Consider the following 23,822-nt stretch of genomic DNA (forward strand, 5'->3'; position numbering starts at 1 on the left):
CTGTTTTAACTAAAGGAATGTTTACATAGGACCTGGGCTCTGTGACTTTGGCCAAGTTACTTGATTTCTTTGACCTTCAATTTCTTAGTGTCTGATACCAACATGAAAGGAAAATTCTCTTAGTCTGTAAAATGTTAAGGTTTTTAAAATATCAATGATTACATTAGACACCTGGCATAGTGTACTGCGTGCCAATAATCTAGCAGGCATTTAACACTTTTTTTTTTAATTTTTTCTTTTGTTAAAATTTTATTTTAAAGAGAACAAGACCAAAAAAAAAAAAAATGAAGCAGAATAAAGTCAATCAAAACAAACCAATGAGAGCTATACAGAACTTCAAAACAAGATAATGCTTCAGAATCAACAATGGCTACCATAAGGTCTCACGTTATCTGAAAAATAGCTGTCCATGCCATAAGACATAACAAAATCAAACAAAACAGAACACAATAAAATGAATCAAAACAAAACAATGAAAGTGATATGGGACTTCAAAACAAGATAATAGGAAATCAATAATGGTTACCACAATATATCTTATTACCTTAAAAATAGCTGCCCATATCATCAGACATAAACCTTCATAATTTTTTAAAGATATTTTATTTATTTAGACTGGTAGGAAAAATACAAAATGCATTGGTCATTTAAAACATGTAGTCTCCCTTCTTAAAAATCTACATTCATTAATCTTGTTTTCTTTTTTTTTTTTTTACCATAATTTATCTTGCTATCTTTTTTTTTTTTTATTTAAGGAGAAAAGAAAAAAAAACAGAGAAAGGGTACAAGTTATACAGATTTGCAGAAAAAAAATGAACAGTAGGAAATCACTAGTTAATGGATTACATATTGTCATCTTAGAAATAATTGTTCAAGTCACAAAATTACAGCTTGTAGAGTGGACATTCCATCAATGATACTGCAAACAGTTCTGTTCAATGATCCAATAAAACTCTGTGATATCATTTTTTATCTTATACACTTAAATATACATGCAGTTATATAGTTTAGAGAACTTTCTTTTCCTCTCATTTGTACAATGACTATTACACATTTTGGGTTTCATTGCTTCCACGGTTCTTATTACTTTTTTGGAAGAGAGTAAAACCAAATGTGACATAACAGAACAGAATCGGTCAAGTCAAAAGGGTGGACATAATAGATAATGTGAAAACATAATACAAGGTGATCAACAATGGTTACCATAATGCCTCCCGCTATCTCTAATAGAATTGCCTGTATCGTTAGTTATAATACAATTGAACAAAACAGTAAAGAATAAAACCGACAAAACCAAAACATTGGAGACATTGTAGGTCTTCAAAAGTAGATAAAAGTCAACGAGAATGGGCGTTATAATGAATCTCATTATCTTCACAGCTGATGCCTAAATTTTCGAACCTGATACTATCCAGCAAAACAGAATAGGGGAACATCAGTTTAAAACCAGATGGTGAGAGTAATACAGGGCTTTAAATCGAGGTAATGGAAAGTCAAAGTGGGTTACTATAATATATCCTGCTATTTTTTTCCTTTAATTAAAAGGATAAAAATAAAAAAGTAAATAATGGAGTGGAGATTGAGATAAAAGAGGGCATAACAACGAAACAGCACAGATCAAAACATAACCATTTAAGCAGAATAGTGTTTCACCACCAGATAATCCTGACCTAAAAGTAGTTACCATATTGTCTCTTTCCTTGAAATCCTTGAGTACAACTTCGTATACTGTAGCATTAAGTATATCAAAACAATGTAAAACCATTTAAGAGAATGACAGCATTACAGAGTATTTCAAATCGACTAACAGAAAATGAACAATGGTTTCTGTATAATCTCCTTGTCTTTAAAAGGTTTTTGCTTATACTATCGTACATAATAAAATCCAGTAAGATACAACCTATTTAGACCATTGGAGACAGAAGGACAAAAGCTAGATGAGACTTCAAAACAAGATGATACTAAATCAGTATTACCTATTAAGATGTAATTTTCTCCAAAAAAGCTGTTCCTATCATCCAATCTTCTCTGTCTCATTTCTGTTGAGCTCTTATTCTGTCAGTAGCTGTCAGTTTGTCTTCTTCACTTTGTTCTCTGCTCCATTCGTTGTGGCCTCCACTATTTCTGGATTCTTTGTATTTTTCTTTTTTTAGAATATCCTGCAATACTCTCTGTAGAGTTGAATTGGTGGTTGCAAATTCCCCCAGTTCCTCTTTATCCTGGAAGCACCTTGTTTTTCCATCAATTTCCAGGGATAGTTGTGCAGGATATCTCAATCTTGGCTGGAGATTATTATCTTTCAAAGCTTGAATTATTTCCCCCCACGCTCTTCGTGATTTGATGGTTTGTGCAGAGAAATCTGCTGTAATTCTGATGGGTGTTCCCTTGTAAGTGGTCTGTTTCTTGTCTCTGACAGCTTTTAATATTCTGTTCTTGTATTGAATTTCTGGAATTTTTATTATTATATGCCTGGGTGTTGCTCTGTTTGGGTTGTAGGTGGCTGGGGTCCTGTATGCCTCATACATCTGAGTATCTTTACCTTTTGCTAAATTAGGAAAATTCTCCTGGATTATTTCTGTGAGTAGCTTTTGTAGTTCACTTGTTTGTGTCCCTACTTCTTCTTTTATGTTCTTAATCCTTAAGTTATGGATCCTCTTATCATCTTCTTGTCTTTGTATTATTGCTGTTTGTTTCTTTGTTATTTTTAAGAAGTTTTTCATTTCATTCTCCCATATTACAAGTCTGCCCTCCAGTTCAGATAGTCTGTCCTTAGTTTCTTTCAAGCTGTTATGCCAGTCTTCGATAGACTTCTTAGTATCTTGGTAGTCCCTTTGAACCTGCTTCACGTATTCTATGCTTTCTCTGTTTTCTCCATCAAACAATTCTCCCCTTTTTTTCTGTTCTTCCATTCCACCACCTGTTTTTTCTTGGGTGGTACTTAGCATTTCTCTAACTATTCTGCCTACTTCTAGCTTCAGGTCATTGATAACTTCATTCCTGAATTGGTCTATGAGGCTCTCTATATGGCGCCTTATGTGTATTGGTGCGGTGTCTGCTATTGCCTGATTCTCAGAATTGGGGGCCGAGGAGCCTTTCTTGTTGCTGCCTCTTCCCATGCTGCCTCTTCTTCTCTGTTCCTTATATATGCAAGCTTATATAAGAGGCCCAGCTTCTCTCCCAGTCAGCCACAGCCTGATCGAATTGCGCCAGTTAGGTGTTCCCGCTCACCGCTGCGCACCAGGGAGTTACGGACCAGGCAGCCTACGCGTCTCCCCTCCCGGCCACCGTCAGGCTCTTGGATCTGGGTTGGGACAGCCTACGGGGTCCGCCGGCAGCGTCACGCAGGCCAGGCACTTTTCACCAATCCCGCCCGAGAGGGGAATGTGTGGCTGGAGTCGCCACCGCGCCCTGCTCCCGCAGGACTGCTCGGGCCCAGAAAGTCTGCTGGAGTCAAACTGTGGCTCAAACTGTGGCTGAGTGTCAGCCTCTCTCACTCACCTCGCCACAAGTCAGAACATGCCTCCCTGCCCGTCCTGTTTTCGACTCCGTTCGCAGACTCCCGCTCCCAGAGTTTCTGCGCGTCTCTCTCCTTGCCGAGCCGATGTAGAGGCAGCCAGCCACCGCGCGGCGGGAAACCCAAATCGCAGCTTCCAATGGCGCGGGGTCCAGCCTTGGCAGCGAGGCTTTTCTGTTCCTGTTTTAGCACCAGGACTGCATTCCAAGTTGGTTTCTCTCAGCCGAGTTAGTTCCTGAGTCAGCAGAGCATAACTCCACCAGCTTATGTCTCTTTAGTCCGCACCATACCTGGCTTCTGAGCCTAGTTTTTCAGAGAGCCTCCGGCAGTTGCTGTTATCTGTCCGCCATGTTCTCCCGGAAGTCTCGGCATTTAACACTTAATAGGCACCCTGACCATGATGGAATGAAGCAAGCATTGAAAACTAATTCTCTGTTAGGCATTTATTGTATTAGTAATGTAGCTAATAAAAGTTGTGAATTGTTTTCAGGAAAAGAAAATAAAAGATTAAAGTTGTTTATATTTTTACTTTTATGTTTTTATTTCATATTTAAAAAAAATTGTTTGATTACTTTAAAAGACAAATTGCCTTGCTGAATGTCCATTAGAATTCTTGTAATGGAAAGGATATTGAATTTTAAATTCTCAACTTTATTTCTAAGAAACGAAATAATTCCTTTCTATCCTAATCTGAATTTTTTAGTCCAAGATAAACCTAAATAATAGTGTTCTTGCTATATCTTTTTTTTCTGAGTAGTGTGGTCAAAGGAAAGCCATCAGGAACAACAACACAGCTAGCGCCTTGAGGAACATGACAAAATTGACACTACACGTTAATATACTCAGAAAGCCAACATTTGTTCAGTTACTACTAATCTTTTTAGGCAGCACCTTTGATTTGGCACTGAACTACTGCAGGTTATCATAGAACTATTTTTATTTGCTGCCAAAACCCTTCACAAAACTTCCTAGTTGCATTCTGAAATACAATCATATAGTTTCTAATGGGGTTTTAAATTTCTCTTTTGCTTTCTCATATTAACTGCTTTCTTACAATAACCATAAAAATGTTTGCCCTGTTAGATGCTTCATTAGCAGAGGTTCTTTCCAACAGCACATGTGTTCCAGGGAAATCTATTAGCTAGATTACATCAATGAGAACGCTAGCTGATGGGTTATTCATCTGTAAGAAAATATTCTCTCAGTATCTCTGGGTTTAGCAGTGCAGATCCTCACTATCATTTGTCTTACTTCAAAACTAATTGAAATCAGCCAGCCTATGTTTCAAAATATCTACACATATTACCAACCATCTGGCTGCTCACAAATGATGAAGACATTTAATATAAAACCTAGTTAATGCACTACCTTCTCACCTCGAGAGAACAGCTTTTGCCTAGGACACACATAATCTTACTTTAGCATCAATCTGCAACAGGGCAGTCATTTGGGTCCCCAAACTCATAACAATGTAATGTAGTCCCTCCCAAGTGACTGGCTGTATGATAAATGTCAGACTGATCTTAGCTGGGCTCATTCAGAACTGCAGTGACAGAGCATCTCTGTGTGCCTGGCAGATCTAGACTACCTCGAGTAGTCTGTTGCCTGTAGGTAAAGGGCATGCACAACTGTTTTTAGTAAGTTGATGTTGTTTTTTTTCTGTTTATGAAAGCAATAAATATTAAATAAAGTATATACTTTTGATAAAAATTTGGAAAGTGTATATTTCCATATAACTATTAGCCTTTCAATAGTTTTAAAATTGGGTTTATTGTATATTATTTTTAGCAAACTTGGGATTATTTTCCACATAGTTCCCCTTCCCCTCCCTGCTTCTCCACACTATTCTGCACCCCTCAGCACTCCTCCCCTTCTTGCTTCTACTGGGGATTGAACCCAAGACTTTGCATATGCTAGGCAAGTGCTCAACCACTGAGACATTTTTTTAAAATGAAAATTAAAGCAATTTAAAAAATGGTACAAAATTTCTAAATAAGATTGTAGGAGAGCAACAATGGTTAGTATGTTGCATATTATCTTCAAAGTAGTTGCTCTTATTACAAGATATAGGCATAAAAATTGATCAAACAATATAGCCACAAAAGTTTTCAACAAACTAATAGCAGTTCGTAGTATAACTATCTTAACTAATATATGTTTTTTTCCTTTCCCCTCCATTTTTCTCCTTTCCCTCATCCCAGTTTATTTTTTCTTTTGGATATTTGCTTCCCTTTCACAATATCTGTTGTGATTTACTCTTTTGGCTTCTTACAATAGGGAGACAGACAGCATGCTGTTTCTCACATGTGAGTCTGGTTTATTTCACTTATGAGTATGGTCTCAAGTTGCTTCCATTGCCCTATAAATGTCTCGAGTTTATCCTTCTTTATAGCTAAGTAGTATTCCATCATACAAAAATATCACATCTTTTTTATTCACTTGTTAGTTGATGTGCATTTGGTTTGTTTCCAAGATTTAGCTATTACAAATTGGGCTGCTATAAACATGGAAGCACATATATCACTGTGGTGTTTTTAATTCTTCAGGGAAAATACCCAGAAAGGGAAATAGCTGGGCTGAATAGGACCTCTAATCCTAGTTTTTTGAGGAATCTCTACACTTATTTCCATAGTGGTTGCATAGTCAGCCACATGTTTTTTGAGACAGGGTTTTACTAAATTGCCCAGGCTGACCTGGAGCTTACAATCCTCCTGCCTTAATTTCCAGAGTAGCTGGAATTACAGATTTGGCCCGCAGCAACTGGCCTGTATATAGTTTTTAATCTTTTTAAATGTAGGACTACTTTATGAATATTTTCAATTGCATAATCATCTTCATTTCATTACCTGTATAATATTTTGTCACATTATACATTGTATATTATCTTTTTAAAATTTTTTTTATTTTTCTTTTAAAGGGGGTAAAATTAAACACAACAAAACAGAACAAAATAGGATATAAGAAAGCAATGTAAGAGATACAAATTTCAAAGCTAGATGACCTGAGATCTTCACTGTCTATCATATTCTCTCTTATTTTCTTCCAAATAGTTGTCCATGTCTTCACATATAGAGAATTCATACAAAACAGCACATATAAAACTGATCTGAACAGAAAGAGGAAGGCGTTTTAGGTCTTCAAAACCAGACAATAGGGAAGTCACTAATGTCTGTTATAGAGTCTCTGGTTCGCTTCAAAATAGCTGTCCATAGTTTCATGTATATTGAAGTTCAACTAAACAAAACAGGCAGGGTGGGAAGAGTTGCTTGGTTTCACGGCACTCCAGGTCCCAGCATGGCGTGGGTTCCAGTAAACGCCGGTGGCTCCTTTCCTGGGCCACTGCAGCCTGCCATGCTCACAACCACTCACCGGGGGAGAGAGATTGCTTCAAGCCATTGCTTTCTAATGGATTGACCATTTCACTGCCCAAGTTCTGAAATGGCCAACAGACCATCTCTTTAGAGAGAAAGACATCTCTTTAGGCTCCTGCTTGAAGCCAACAGCGTCAGGAAGCTGCCGGCCTTGATTCAGGGCCAGATACTGTCTTAATCTACCTATTCCTTATTATGGGACATTGAGTCTGCCTCTCATTTCCCTATAAGTAGCACTGTAACTTATTTATACATATATATAATTGAGCATATCATTGCCTTCCTTTAAGATAAATTCCTAGAAATGAACTGTAAGGTCGCAAGTCATTTTCTATTTTATTTTTATTAGTACATACTTGTAGTACATAATGTTTACATTTCTTATGGGAGATCGATATGTGCACATAGTACATCTTAATTTGTTTTTTCACACACCCCCATTTTTAATATATATCATTGCCTTTACGATAAATTCTTAGAAATTAACTGCAAGATCAAAAGACATGTATATTTTAATGTACTTTTCTGTTTCTTTGTGGTCTGGGGATGTTTTGGTACATATTTCCTTATTGTTATTGGAGAAAACACTTTTTTGGTACTGCTTTTTAGACATGTATAGAATATACCACTGCCTAAATAACAGTTAAGCGTGGACTTACTTTTTCATTTTAGAGCTATTTGATGGATGTAAACTAGTTCCTCCTTTCATTTTCAATTTTAGTGTCTTTGAATATTAATGAGGTGGTGTACTAGCAGTACCATAATTACTTTTGTTTAGGTATTTTGCATAAATTCCTCATATACCTATCAGTCTATTCATGTATTAATGAAAGGATATCCTAAACCAGCAACATATTCTAGCAACAGGACTGCAGCTTTATTTACAGACATTAAATTTGTACTTCTACCTTGAAGCTTTGGATTGAGTTGCAATTTTAAGCTTATCAAATTTCAATGTTTACTACATTTTTTTATTAACCAACTTTCCTAAAACTGTACAATTTTACCAAGATCTTCATCATCATATTTTACCAAATTTCTCTTGAAACATTTGAACCACCAGTTCTTTCACTAGGGAGCACACTTTGACCTATATATCTACTAGTTAGTCATGGCCATCTTTCATCCCCATCTCCCACTCCTGCCTCCCCCAACCCCTGTAATGCTGACAGTTAAATTTAGGGTCCTCATCTGTTGAAAAACTAAATACAGTTATATTTTACTTTTGTTTTAAATTGCTAACCTTTGTGAATATGCGTATTTTTGTGGAAGAAAGGAATATTGCTATTTGCATTCTTTTCAGGATGTAAGAAAATTGTATGAGTAAGAAAGTTACTTAACAACTGTTAAAAGTATTGCCTATTAGGGGCTGGGGATTTAGCTCAGTGGCACAAGTGCCTGCCTGGCAAGCGTGAGGTTATGAGTTTAATCCCTGGTTTCAAAAAAAAAGAGTATTGCCTATTAATAAATAAATTTTAGTATATAACTAGGGTAGTTTAAAATTAGAGTAGAACCACTGAATTAGGAGTCTTAATTAGTTAATGAGGGTAAAGTGCTTTGAAGATAAAGAGCATTTTCTAAGTACTATTATTGTTTTGATGGAATTTTATTCTGTGTTAATGGTAGCTTGAAAGTAATTTTTACTTACAGTATTCCCAAACAGAAAAATTTTATTTCTTTTCTGGTCCTAGGTCCTTTGGTGTATAAGGACACTGATGGGACTGCAGCATGTACAGCCCTATAATTAGGTTTGCATTAATGACTCCTTAATACTCTGTTGGGACGTAGGTTTGGGAAATAAGATTGGTTTTAATTTCCTGCTTGTATAGGTGTATCCTGACTAAACAGCACTTATTTTATCATGTCAGATTCCACAGCTCTTATAACCCAAGCTCTAATTTTTGCTCACTTAATGAATGTTTCATGCATATAAACAAATAATTTTATGTTGATTTACTTTTATAATAATTCACTATTAAATAATCAGTTAGTATAGTCGCTGCCTAATACAGTAACAGTAAAATTTAATCCTTTATGCTCATTCAGACTGTTGAAGAATTTCAGGGTCATCAATTACTTGCTGAATCATCTCATTTCTATTCTTTTTTCTATTCCCTCTGCCAGTACCTTATTACCTCCCACGTGTACTTCTGGAACTGCTTCCTTATTAATCTTCCTGCTTCCAATCATTCTTCATATTCCAAGTCATTTTATATGGTATGCATAGATCAATCTTAATCTAAAATTACAGATATGATTATATTATACTTCTGCATAAAATATAAATAGACCATATTCCTAGATTTACCTGTTATTTATCAATTTACATAGTTTACCTAAGCCAGCAATATTTCTCATCTCTCTGTTCATATAATTTCTTACTGTGATTTTGAAGCAAGGTCTCACTAAGTTACTAAGTTGCCCAGGTTGCCTCAAACTTGCCACATAATTTACAGGTGTTATCAGTGAAGGGGAGAAAAACAAACAATAAACAAAACAGTGTTTCAGTGCATGAAAATCTCAGCAGAATAATTAAGACTTATGGGGAAATAGAAACAATGATAAAAACCAAATGAAGAGTCTAAAATTGAAAAATACTACAGTCATACCTTGGCACTCCACTGCTTTGAAACTCATCAAATATGGTACTTGTGGATTTTAACTCAAAAAATTTGTTCCAATACTCACCATTTGTTTTTTTTTTTTTAATTTTTTTTTAAAATTTTATTTAAGGAGAAAAGAAAAAAAAGCAGAGAAAGGGTACAAGTTATACAGATTTGCAGAAAAAAAAATGAACAGTAGGAAATTACTAGTTAATGGATTACATATTGTCATCTTAGAAATAATTGTTCAAGTCACAAAATTAAAGCTTGTAAAGTGGACATTCCATCAATGATACTGCAAACAGTTCTGTTCAATGATCCAATAAAACTCTGTGATATCATTTTCTATCTTATACACTTAAATATACATGCAGTTATATAGTACAGAGCACTTTCTTTTCCTCTCTCACCATTTGTTTGATACTTAATATGCAAGCTAGAACTTGTGTCAGTTGCCTCACGACTCACTACTCTTTCCAACCAAAAAAAGTCATTTTTGATACTCATCACACCTTCTGGAACTAATCAACAACAAGTACTGAGGTACTACTGTATTTCTGAAATGAAAAATTCTTGAATAGACTTAGCAGCTGAGTGATGCACAGAGGAGAGTAAATGATTTTGAGTTGATCAGTGTTAATTATCCAAGATGAAAGAGAGAAAGACTGGATGTGAATGGAAATGAACAAATCCCCAGAGATCTGTTAGATGGTATTTAATGGTCAAATGTCCATGTAACTGGATACCAGAAAGAGTGGAGGGAAGAATGGAGCAGACTAAAGGTTGAAATTTTCCCAGATCTGATGGGAATGTAAAATAATAAACTTAACCAAGTCAGTTAAACATGAAAAAACCCTTGCCAAACTTATCATAGTCAAAATGTTGAAAAGCAAAACAGCAACAAAAGAAAAATGACATGTTACATGCAAAGAAACAGCAATCTGATTAATTAAAACCAGTGAGGACTAAAGAGAGTGAGACAGAGTATTTAAGAGGCTGAAAGAAAATAGTCAACATAGATTCTATACTATATGTAGTGAACTTATTATTGGTAATGATGGCAAAATAAAGACATTTTCAGATAAAATAAACCAAGAGAATTTACTACCAAATCTTCACCACAAAAAATGCTACAGGAAGCATTACAGTGTGAAGATAAGTAATTCTGCAAGGAAACTTGAATCTTTAGTAAAGAATAAAGGACATCAGAAATATTGACTATCTGGGCAAAAGTCAAGTATTTTTCAAACTATTTTACATCTTAACTTCTTGATATATAACTAAAATTACATTATTTTGTGGGGTTTATGAAATAGTCTAACATTGATTATAACCAGACTATAAAAATTTAAGGTTATATATTATCTCTAGGGACAACTATTACAACGATAATAATGTGAAGTATAAAAAATATAAGAAAATTGAACTGAAATTCAACAAGAACATATGAAAATGTTTGACTCTTACAATAGTGCTTCAAAAATACAAAAAGCAAAAACTGACAGAATCAAAGGGCAAAATAGTTTTAGAATCATAGCTGATGTTAACACCATCCTCTTATTAGTCCAGCAAGCACATAGATGATCTGAACACACTTTTAGCCATCTCACTCCATTTGATATTCATCAACCAATGCACCAAATAATAGCAGAAAGCAAATTCTTTTGAAGTGCACACAGTACATTTACCAGAATATACTATAGTCTGGACCAGAAAACAAATCTCAGATTTAAAAAGATTGGAACCACACATAGTTCATTTCTAACCACAATGAAATTAAATTAGAAATCAATAACAAAATAATAAACACATAAGTTTTTATTTGATCAGAAGACATTGTAAGAGTGCAAAAATATTTTAAGCTGAAAATTAAACAAAACATATTAAAATTTACAGAATGCCCCCACAAATTGTTTCTGGAGAGAAATGCTGACAGAAGAAGGAATCAATGATTTAATTGATAAGACAGTTGTACAATTTATGTTGAAATGCAAAAGGGCTAGAAAGCCAAATCATTAATTAAAAAAGAACAAAGTTGAAGGTTTTTAATTAATCTGATTTTTAAGTTCTTTTAAGGGTATCTATGCTAATCAAGGCAGTGCCCCACAATGGAAGAGACAGACAGACCTGACAAACAAGGACATCAATAGGAAAAAAAGATTGAGAAATAGATACATTCTTACATAGTTGGCTTTTCTTTTTTTTTAATTTAAAAGAAATGTAGTAGGGTAATTTAATGGGTAGAGGATAATATCTTGAACAGTTAGCTGTATGGAGAGAGTTTCCGAAGTCCAGCTCTCTTCTTACCTCTCACCAAAACAAAAATTAACTCTGTGGACCATAGCTCTCAATGTAAGAGCTAAAGTCACAAAACTTACAGAATACAGAAGAGTGTGTTGGTGACTTTGGATTTAGTGAAGATTTCTAAATTAGACTTTAAAAAGCACATAAATTTATTTTAAAATTTTAAAAAAACGTATCTTATCAAATCATGAATCTGAGACAAAAATTAACGAACTATGTACTGTGGTCCAAACCCATCCAACTGCTTGTTTTTATAGACAGCGGCTGGGGGAGAGGAGTTTGAGGAATCAGGGTACAATTGCCTTGCTCATTTGTGTATATATTGTCTGTGGTCACTTTCATACTTCTAATGACAGAAACCATTCGACTGTAAAACTGGTTTTTGCTATAGCCTTTAACAGAAAATATTTTCCAGACTCCAATCTAAACTTGTTAAAAAAAAAAAAAACTAACCTAAAAAAGGAAAAGTAAATTGAACCTAAACAATGAAAGGAGTAATAACAGATCAGTTAGATTAGAAATACAAGAAAACCAATGAAATCAAAAGCTGATTCTTTGGGGAGAAAAATTAATAAGATACAAGTTACCAATACTGAGAATGAAAACAGGGACATCATGCATTCTTCTGTCTTTAAAATGGTAATAAGGTAATGTAATCCTTGACTTAACAATGATATAACTTGTGAATTCTCAGTTTTATGAGCATGTGAAAGAAATACATTGTTAGATAGAAACTATATTCCAGATTTTGGTCTTTTTCCAAGCTAGTAATAGGCAGTTTGATATTCTTGTGATTCTGGGCAACCAATCAAGTGCAGAGAGGCATAGAGCACTTTTTTTGAGTAAGAGAATTCTTCTACGTCTTCATTGTTGTATGATTACCCAACTATATATAAATTTAAAAAATTATCCAACTATACACTTGCAATCAGTGGATTTTATTGCATGTAAATAATGCCTTAATGAATATGGGGGGTGGAAATCCTGTCTATCCTTTAAATCCAGGCTTATGCCACCTATTTATAAAACCTTCATTTATTCTCTCCGCTGGGGGCAAGGTTTCATCTCTTTGAACTCCCAGAAATCCACATTATTCAAGTCTTCAGCTACTACTGATTATTTTCTATGTTCTGTCATTTTATGCACACATTTCCACTCCACTACCAGTCTAACATTTTTGAGAACAGAGATCATTTTACCCCATTCCTTCACAGCCTGGTTTTTACATATCTTGTTCTTTTTCTTAAAAGCACTAGATAGAATGATATTCCAGTTAATGAAGGGTTCCAGGTAATTGTATTTTAGTCTTTTCTGACTTCAAATAAGCTACTTTAGAAATATATTTAGCATAGGGAATTGTGATCTTTCAGAAATTCCTTTGTTGAAGAAAATAGTTTCAGACCCCATAATTGTTCTTCCTCATACTTGATCATAAGAAAATGTTAGTTTTATAAAAGTATATAATCCTACTAGAGTGAGAAACTCAACTGAATAAATAGTAATGAATGTTTTATGAAATACCTGTGAAGAAAAAAATGTTTTACATTGTTTTTAATGATCCATTTTCAGGGTAAATTGTGATCAGACATGTTTATAGTATTTTGCTTCATATTTATGTGCTGAGATGAGTAATTTTGCTGGTATTAAATTAACATTACTTAGCCAGAATTGAACTGCCCTCCTTGGTGTATTAGTGGAGCTATAGAACATGCAGTGTGCAGAATTTCATCCATATTTAATATTGTATGGTACATTAAGCCATCCTATTCCTTTATTTGTGTGACAGTCTTAAAACTCTGCTGAAAGTTTATTTTTAAAATCCATTGTTTTGAAACATTTTATAAGATAAAATAAGCTTCCCCACCTTGAGAAACAACATGCCCTAGAGCACTAGGGTCATTAAACTTTCTGGTAAAGGGCTGATCAAACATGCTAGGCCTTGCAGACCACACGATCTATTAAAACTACTCAGTTCTGCCTTTGTATCATGAAAACAGCTGTAGGTCATATATCAATGAGTGGGCATGCCTATGTTCCAATAAGGCTTAATTTACAAAAACGGACAGCAAGCCAGATATGACCTATAGACCAGTTTGCTGATCTCTATCAGAGTAGCACAGATCTGGAGGAAGAGAACCAAAATGTGATCCATTCTGTGAATTATCTGATATTGGTTACTTTTGCTTAATTTCCTTATGAATTTTTCTTTCTTATTGGTAAGATAAAGAAGTGAGACTATAGAGATCTAGCATCCTATTTTAAATGTTATTCTCTCCCCACCCCAAGTTAAACCCAGGACCTTCACACTATGCCTACAGCCCTTTATGTTTTATTTTTTGAGTTCGGAACCTACTTAGTAATCCAAGCTGTCTCCTGAACTGGAGATCTACCTTAGCCTGCCAGAGTGCTAGTACTACAGCTATGTGCCACCATGCCAGGCTTTAACTTTATTATATTTGGTCATCAAAATTTTTCTGGCTTAAATGTCCTTTTTCTGAAAGATAATGAAATAATCTAGGGACAAAGTCCAGACAGAGTCTTGACTTTATGCTGAATGTAGCCTGGATTTTAAACATTACACACATATTTCTTCTTCCTTGATAGTGTGAGAGAGCAAGCCATTGGCTTCTACTTCAATAGAATATTAATAAAATAAAAGTTTTAATAAACGTTTCTTATATATAGGGGGTCTATGAATTCACTGTAGGTTTTGAAAAATAATTGCATTATATTGCCTTTTATAACATGAGAAATATTCTAACATAAGAATAGCCACCTTGAGCTGGGGATTCAGTGGTGTAAGCACCTTGCTGGCAAGCACAAAGTTGTGAGTTTTGATAGAACTGTGGGGGACCAGCGGTGGCTGAAAAGATAAGAAGTATGAAATATAAGTGACCTTTATTTTGAGAATGTGGGGAGAGACACTCCCGATCCCCTGGGGTGTGGCATCTCCACCCCGGGGTCAGCAATCTCTCCATGGAACACGTGGAGTGAGCACCTAAATAGCCTCGGTTTGGGGTGGAACCTAAGGGGGCATGAGGGATGTACAGGTAGCCCATTGGTCTTTGTTTGGCACCATAGGTAAATTCCTAGGGGTGGGAAAGATGGAATCACAGGTAAATTCCTAGGGATGGGGAAGATGGAGCTCCTTGGTTCCGCCTCTAAGGCTTCACTGGCTACAGTGTCTTGTCTGGGCCAAAACTCTTTCAAGTTTGATCCCCAATACCCAAAAAAAGTGATACAAGAATAGTTACCATCTTTTATCATTTACTCAAAAGTACTCAATTATCTGTTTTATATTTGTAACAGAGATAGTTAGTATTACTAATTCCTATTTGACAAATGAGAACAAACATTCAGAAATATAAATAAATAACCCAAGGACATATAGGTAAGGTAAATGCCAAAGCTGAGATGTATTCATTCCTTATTTCCCCTGTAGCAAATTTCCCCAGACTTAGTGGTTTAAAACAACACAGATTTCGTATCTTTCAGTTCTTGGGGTTAGCAATCTGAAATAAGTATGAGACTTATTCAAGCTAGAATTCAGGGTTTTATTTATTTATTTATTTATTTTGTCTTTTTCTGAGGTGGGGTCTCGCTATGCAGTTCAGGCTGGCCTTGTGCTCACTTTGTAGCCTAGGCTCCTCTGGAACTCACAAGGATCCTCCCACCTCAGCCTCCCGAGTGCTGGGATTACAGGTGTGAGCCACCACACCCAGTTTAGAATTCAGGTTTCAATAAGACTACATTCTTTCCAAAGACCCTAAGGGGGAATCCATACATGATAATAATTTCACAGATTCTGGAGATAATATGGATATTTTTGGAGACTATTACATTGTCTGTCACACTCACTGGAGGAAAAAAATCATGAAATACTGGGTGTTTTCCTCAGCATCTTCTAAAAAGGCAGAGTTATCATCATCTCATTGTACAGATTAAAGATCCTGATTCAGAAGGAGTGTGTGACTTTGCAACAGTTTAGTAACTAACTAGACTGAGGGGCTTTTTTAAGTCCTACAAGCTTTCTACCAGATTATACTTTTATAACATTTTTATCAGTATTAAGCATTTGATGTTAACATAGGTATATTGCCTTCCTGTCTCCAGATAATTGAACTTGAATCCAACCCAAATTAGACTTGATTCAATGCCCTTGCCATCTGTTAGGCTGTTTGATAGTTTCTCCTATGAAAAGCATTTTCTCCTGAAGGGTAAAGAAATAAGATCAGGATAAAATAGATGTAGTCTTAACTTCACTTGGGTATTGTGAAAATCTTTTTTTGCTAGTGTTTATGCTTACAATAGTAACTGAAGGTACATAGAAATCGTAGACTTTTCTATACTTTATATGTCATAACTTTTTATATTAAAAAGATAAAAAGGTTATGTTAGACTTGACTTTGGGGGGGGTGAGTAGGCGATTTTGTTGAGATAAGATCTTGCTACATAATCCAGGCTAACCCTGTATTCAATATGTAACCCATGATGGCTTTAAACTTGAAATCCTTCTGTGTCAGCCTCTGGAGTGCTAGGATTAGCGTGCCAACCCCATCTAGCTAGCCCTTTTTTTCTTTTTAATTTCTAGTTTCAATTTGTTTTTCTTTCATCAAACCTTTTGACAGTTACTTATTTTCTCTCACTTATGTGCCAATAAATTGTTGAATGTTTACTGTAAATTTACTTGCTAATCTGTAGACACAACTCTTTCTTGCTAATCTGTAGACACTTACCTCTTATTTTCAAAAATGTGATAATAAAGCTAAATGCAGTGTGGCATGCCTGTAATCCCAGCACTGAGGGAGGCTGAGGCAGGAGGATCACAAGTGTGAGTCCTGTCTGGGCAATTTAGCAAGAAGAAGCTCTGTCTCACAGCAAAGTATAAAAGGATGGAGGAGATAATTCAGCATAAGGACTGTGGGTTTAATCTGCAGTACTGAAAGAAGAAGGCATGGGAACAGAGATAAAGAAGATGAACATGTTAGTTAATAATAACAAGTAATCTTCATCCCCCGAAGAAGCTGCTGACTGGATTGAAGGGCTTGGAAAATGATCCAGAGAGTAGTGGTGTCCTTTCTCTAGAGCTACTGGTGGTTGAGCCAGGAGAGTAATCAAATCTAGAGTGGAATAGGATATGCTCAGATCAGAGGCAGACAAGCCTTGTAGAGCTACTGAAGAGTTCAAAAACAGCATAATATGACAGTCGAGTGGGACTTTTTAGTGGTTCAGACCTGGGTTGAAATCTCAGCCTACTACTTAAAAGCTGCATTGGGAAAGGAATTTCATATCTTCACCCCATCATTTGATCATTTATTAAAGTGGCTATAAATCTTGCCCATGAGGGCTATCATATGAATTGGAGAGATGGCGCACATAGTTGTGTTAGAAAATAGTCGTTATAAGGATAAAAGCAACAGACTGAAGTGCATGGGTGCAGTGAGTAGCAGAGTTCATGTTAACGTATAGTTGGAATTATGCAGGATGTCACCTTTTCAGGTTGGCTTCTTTCATTTTATAATGTAAAAAATTTTGCCATTCTTTCTTTGGGTAGGTTATGCAATTATTTTTACTTTTCCATCATGTGGGTGCTCTGGCTTGAATGTGATTTGTCCCCATCAAAGCTCATTTTGGAGTTTGGTGACCCATATGTTGGTGGAACAGAATTTGGTGTTTGAATGTGAGTGAGGTGTTAAAATGGGATTGGTTCCATTTTTCTGAGACAGATCGAGTTCTCCAGGACTTAGATTAGGTCGGTGATGTAAGTTGTTACAAAGTTATACAGCAGACCTGCCCTCCCTGTCTTCTCCTTGTGCATATTTACTTCCCTCCCACGCGCTCTTGCCATGTGCTATATGTGCTGTGCCATGAAGAAGCATGAGACTTTCTTTGTATGTGGCCCAATTCTGAATTTTCCTGTCCCCAAAAGTAGGAGCAGAATAAACCTCTTTCCATTATAACTTATTCACTGTCAGGTATTCAGTGACAGCAGTGGAAAATGAACTAAGACAAAGCACACTAATGCACATCTGTTTATCTATGTACCTGTTGAAGAATATGTTAGTTGCATTGAAAATTACAAATAAAGCTGATGTAAACATTTGCAGGATTAGTTTAGAGATACAGTGGTACCTTGGTTCACAAACTTAATTCTTTCCACGATTTTGATCACAAACTGAATTAGACAAGAAGTCAATCAAATTACCCATAAGATCACCATTAAACCTAGCCACTGAATTTGGTTTGGTTATCATTCATTTTGGTTTGTGACCAGAATTGTGAAAAGAATTAAGTTCATATACAACATGCCACTGTAAGTTTTGTACTTCTCGGTGCAAACAACAAGCGTTAATGGATTGTATGGTATGGTAAATTTATATTTCTTTCTTTTTTTTTAAATAAACTTGCAAACTGCCTTTCAAAGTGACAGTACCATTTTGCATTCCCAGCAAGCGTGAGAGTTTCTGTCCTCCACATCCTTGCTCAGCATTTGGCTTTGTCAATGACATGAGATTAGCATTTTCCAAATGCTTTGATTTGCCATCTATGTCTTCTGTATCCATCTCTTCAGGTCTTTCATCCCTTTTACTTTGGAATGATTTTCTTATTCAGAGTAGAGCTCTTTGTAAATTTTACATATCCTTTATCACATACGTCTTTTGCAAATATTTTCTACCATTGTGTGGTTTATGTTCTAATTCACATCAAAGAATCATTCAGTGAGCAGGAGTTTTTAATTTTAATGAAGTCTAGCTTATTGATTCTTTCATGGATCTTGCCTTTAGTTTTGTACTTAATAAGTCATCACTAAACCCAAGGTTAACTTGATTTTCTCTTGTTATCCTCTAGATATTTTAATAGTTGTGCATTTTACATTTAGGTCTGTGACTTATTTTGAGTTAATTTTTGTGAAGGTTGTAAGATCTGTGTCTAAATTCATTTTCTTTGGAAGGGAGGGATTTTTTTTTTTTTTCAGTGCTGGGATTTGAACCATGCTGTGCGAATGCTCTAATGGTGTTACATTCCAGCCCTTTAAAATTTTTTTCATTTTGATAGGGCCAGGGATGTAGTTTAGTGGCATAAGTGCCTGCCTGACAAGCACGAAATCGTGAGTTCAATCCCCGGTACAAAAAAAGAAAAAAGAAAATTTTTCATTTTGAGACAGGGTTTTTCTAACTTGCCCAAATTACCTCAAACTGACATCTCCTGCCTAGTCACCCTAGTAGCCACTGTCCCTAGTGAATTTTTTTTACATGTGACTGTACCATCATTCCAGCACTATTTGTTGAAAGGAGTATGTTTTTCTCATCTTATTGTCTTTGTCAAGATTGACCATATTTGTATGGATCAATTTTTGGGCTCTGTTGTCTTCTATTGACCTGTCTCTTCTTTTGCCAATACTATACTGTCCTAATTGCTGTACTTGTGAGGCAGGAGATTAGGTTGTGGAAGACTGGCTGGGGAGGGAGATGTGACCTGTTAATTACAAGATGCTAGGACACATGGGAACAGTTCTCAAATCCCTGCACATTAAACCCAATCAGAAAGTGCCATCTTCAGTTCTCAGGAGAACTCAAGCAGGTTTTTGTAGGATGGCCTGGTTCTGGCATCAGCCCAAAGAGTGGGAAGTACAAAAGGACAGTCACCATTGAGTTCAGCCACTGTGTTTTCTCTTACACAGTGGCCTACTCTCATCCTATAGACTGCACTTAATTTCCTGCTTTTAGTTGGCCCAAACTTGCTCTGCAGAACATGTTTCTTTTCCTACCTTTTATAAATGTAAAACCTCACTACTTTTTGCATTTCTCTTGATTAGTTCTTTACTCAGTACAGAAAGAACCTAGACCTTGCCTCTAGAAGGAAACTACAGTGCCCCACAAAATGCAATAGCACTTATTCATTGTGTTTCTGTCTAATAATGTCAGTCTTCCAACTTTGTTCTTCAGATTTGTGTTGGTTCTTCTGTGTTGTGTTCTTGATTATAATTTTTTAGATTATGCTGTGAATTAAATTTCATCATTATGCTTTAGTTACATTTTCATTAAATAAAGTGCTGGAAATCCAACCCAAGGCCCCACATGCTAAGCATGCAAGTCCTCTACCACTGAGTTATATCCCCAGCCTAACTCTAAGTGATTTCTTAATTTTTACAGCTATCGTTTCCCGGATCTTCATCTCTGTGTGTTGTATATATGCCAAAAGGTATTACTCAAAGTTTGGTCAATGACCCCAGACCCACTGAAGCCAGATCTGCAGTTTTACAAGATAACTAGTACCCCATAAGCATATTAAAACTTAGGAAGCTCTCCACTTAAAAAGAAAAAAGCCAGCAAGTTTTACCGAACTGTGATTATGAGATAGTAGCTTTACATTTTAGGATTTTTTTTTTTTATAAATTGCAAACTACATTCAGGTTCTGAAAGATTTCTTTTTCACTTATTTTGACAAACTGTTTATTTCCAAATTACTGGTTAGAAAAGTAGAAGACAAGTAATGAAACTGAATAAAGCACATGTACAATAGAAACTGAATGTTAACAGTGGTTGTTGTATGCTTGAAAGATCTTCAGTGGGGTCAGGTGCTTTTCATATCATTGTCTTGTATTGAAATGATTTGCTTTCTTGCTTCTTTTTATACTTTTTCCTTTTAAACAGCCTTCAAGGGCCAAGAATTTAGCTCAGTGGCATAAGTGCCTTGGCAAGCACAAGGTTATGAATTTGATCCCTGGTACCAAAAAATAAAAATAAAAAATAAACACCATTAACTCTTGTACCAATAGAATCATACAGTTTACCTCTGGAGTAACATTTTACAAATGTCATTATTAAAGAAATCACAGGGTTGAGAGTCAGACCTGAGTTTTCTTAGTAACTCTGCTACTTTCCTGGTTTATGTCTTTCAGCCTTAGGGTTTCCTTAGTTATAAATTAAAGCAATGGTACCTACGTTAGAATTAGATGAGGTGACATTATAATATAGTTTTTAGGGGCTGGGGATTTAGCTCAGCGGCATAAGCGCCTGCCTTGCAAGCAGGCAGATGCGAGTTCAATCCCCGGTACCGATCAAAAGGAAAAAGACAAAAAAAAAAAAAAAAAAAAAAAAAAAAAAAAATATATATATATATATATATATATATATAGTTTTCAGCGCAAAGACTATACTATCTCAATAAATGTTAGTTTCTTTCTTTTCTCCTACCCTGCAAAATCAAGTTAGATTTCCTCATATAATCATACTGTAACGTGGGATCTTTGTTGTTACGAATTATGTGGATGCTAGCAAATGTTTATCATTTCTTTTCAGATTTACATGTATAAGAGTAAGTGTATCAAGTTCAATTTAAGCAACTCAAGATTATTGTTACTGACTTCAGGAACAAATTCTTAAAAGATTTCATTACTGTCTTTCAAAATTTAAGACTTATATATTAACTCAGATTCATTATCTAAACTGATAAACCTTTGTTTAACTACCATTGCTTCCCTACTTACAGACTTCATCCTTTTTTCCCATGAAGTCATGAGTAATTCTGTCTCCTTTTGATCAATCAAGACTCTTTGTAGTATTGAAAGTATTGTGTGAAGTAGAGCGCATTCTAAATATTGTCTTTTCATCATTTTTGGTATATCACTGGGGAAAAACTAATTCAGGGCCTATTTTCATATTAATATATTCATGGCCCCTTTCCAAGAAATTTCATGTACCTTTAAAGTAGCCTGACATTTAGCCAAAGGCATAAATGACTAATTGAGAGTTGGATCTTAAAAACAGAAGCAGAAGTAGAATCTCCAACCATCACTGTTTAATGTCATACTTAGGCCACCCTACCTCCCACTTTTCATGCATCTTACCCAGATTTGGTGTTTGTTCTTGACTGCGATATTGTTCCAGATCAAGGTAGGCTTTAAAATGAATGCAGGCTTCTGGTTAGAGCCACTATGAGTGGGTGCTGTATTCCTTATCATGTAGCTATTCACAGAAAACTATTCATATCTCCTATGTTCAAGAAGCATCTTGAGGGGGCTGGAGGTTTAGCTGAGCGGCATAAGTGCCTGTCTTGCAAGCAGGCAGTCGTGAGTTCGATCCCTGGTACCGATAAAAAGGAAAAAGACAAAAAAAAAAAAAAAAAAAAAAAGAAGCATCTTGCTTCCTGAATTTTTTTTTTTTTGCTAAGACTTATGGGGTATTATTGATCATTTGTGCCTTTTACAGTTAAGCAATAGATTATTTTTCAGAGTAGTTTGAAAGTTGTCTCAGTCTACTTGGGTTATTACTTTCTCTTTGCCTTCTCTTCAGGTAGTCATGGAAAACCAGAAATTATTGAGGCTGGGAATGTAGCTCAATGGTAGAGCATTTGCCTAGAATATATGAGGCCTTGCATTTAATCTTTAGCAGTGCTAAAAACAATTACTAAGCCACTGTAACTGAAAACTTTGAAAGATTATTCAATCATTACATAGAAATCTCTTGATGAAAAAAGTTCATGTTATTTTGGACTTTTAATTATGTCCAAATTAATTAAATTCTGCTTGAATAATGCATAAATTCTCCCTCTCATTTTTAGGCAAGAGCCCAGAGGAAGTAATAAAATAAGAATGTCCTTTACCACTAGGGATGCCTTTCTGATCTGTAACTACATTTTGTTGTTTCTATTATTGGTTTACCCTCCTCTAAGGATTCTTTTGGGTGATATTCTAATTTTAAGCAATAACCATAACTATGCATCATAAACAAGCGCAGATTTCTCAAAGTCTTGTCCGCTAGAACCTATTTTGGAAAGTGAAGTATATTGTCTTACACTTTAAAGGTAAACACCCCAAAAAGCACATTTTCTACCATAATCTAAACTCTCCAAAGGTAGTCATATTTAACCTTGTTTCAATTAATTTTCCCTTCAAATTGCATGTTTAATGTACAAAAATATTTTCACTGCCATTTTTTGTTTTCTGGTTGATGAGTAACATTTATTGGTGTTCACTGTACAGCAGCCCAGGACCACGCTTGTCTCCCCACACGCCTTTCTCTTCACTCTCCTGTGTTGTCTCTGCCTTGCTTCCTCCTTACCTAAGCATGTGCTCCATTTTCAGTGCCTTCAGCAAAGCAGAAGCCATTGTTTCCTAGTAAGCTCAGAGAGATTTGGGTAATTTTCTTTCTCTAGAATATGTTTGAGATTTTAGAAATGTGAAATAATAGAAAGAGTGATGAGTGGGAAAAAATGTTTAAATGACCTCTAGAATTTCTTTTCCTTTCATAGAGTACCTAGAACTATTTTGAGACCCACCAGTAGGTACACCGTTCTCCCCAATTCTAGCAGTATTTGAATAAAATCAGAGCATGGTCACTAGCATGCAGGATGCTATTTGCAGTATTTTTATTCCTTCAGTGAGCTGAGCTTAGGCTTTCACTGCCTGACAGACAAGTTGGGGAGGAACGGAGTGGGATGGAGAGCCCCTTTTGATTTGTCCCTCACCCACGATAGCTTTAATAGACAGCCTTGATGAGTTTGTAAGATCTCTTTGATACAGAAACCATAAACCTAATGTTTAGCAGGCACCTGCTTCTGAAGGTTAAGCAGATCATACAGGGACAGCCGAGCTCATTGCTGCTTAGCATGAAATATTGAGTGATCCAGAGGGGGACACAAGAGTGATGGAATTGCCACTGCAGATAATTGCAGGAGACACTTGTGAGTGCTGCACAGTAAATCTGCACCTTGTGCACACACATTTCAGGGAGGCTTCCTCAGGCTCAAACATCAGCAACACATGTCTAATAGGTGCATTCATTTTCATATGCTCATTCATGAATAGTCCTGATTAATTAATACATGTCACCATCTGGTACTTAGTGAGACTATTCATTTTTTAAATGTTGAAATTGCAGGGAATGGTGCACACCAATTAAAATCCTTTTAACTGGATCGTATTGGTATAAGGTATCTGCGTAGGAGGACTTCATTGGAATTCAGCATGCATCTAAGGGTGCACACATAAGCCCAGAGTCAATTAGAACAAAGGAAGTCAAGAGAGGG

The 23,822-nt window shown here is 35.7% G+C and overlaps 1 protein-coding gene and 1 pseudogene across 12 annotated transcripts in view; one reads left to right on the forward strand and one right to left on the reverse strand.

Moving 5' to 3' along the window:
• Peak1 (pseudopodium enriched atypical kinase 1) overlaps positions 1–23,822 on the forward strand; it is a 305,892-nt gene that overhangs the window by 196,804 nt on the left and 85,266 nt on the right. The gene's annotated exons all lie outside the window — the stretch shown is intronic.
• LOC111755154 (small nucleolar RNA SNORA2/SNORA34 family) lies at positions 6,905–7,051 on the reverse strand (annotated as a pseudogene).

This window comes from Cavia porcellus, unplaced genomic scaffold, assembly GCF_034190915.1.
Source record: "Cavia porcellus strain 051 isolate PalLab524CR breed Dunkin Hartley unplaced genomic scaffold, mCavPor4.1 scaffold_38, whole genome shotgun sequence".
Taxonomy (NCBI): Eukaryota; Metazoa; Chordata; class Mammalia; order Rodentia; family Caviidae; genus Cavia; species Cavia porcellus.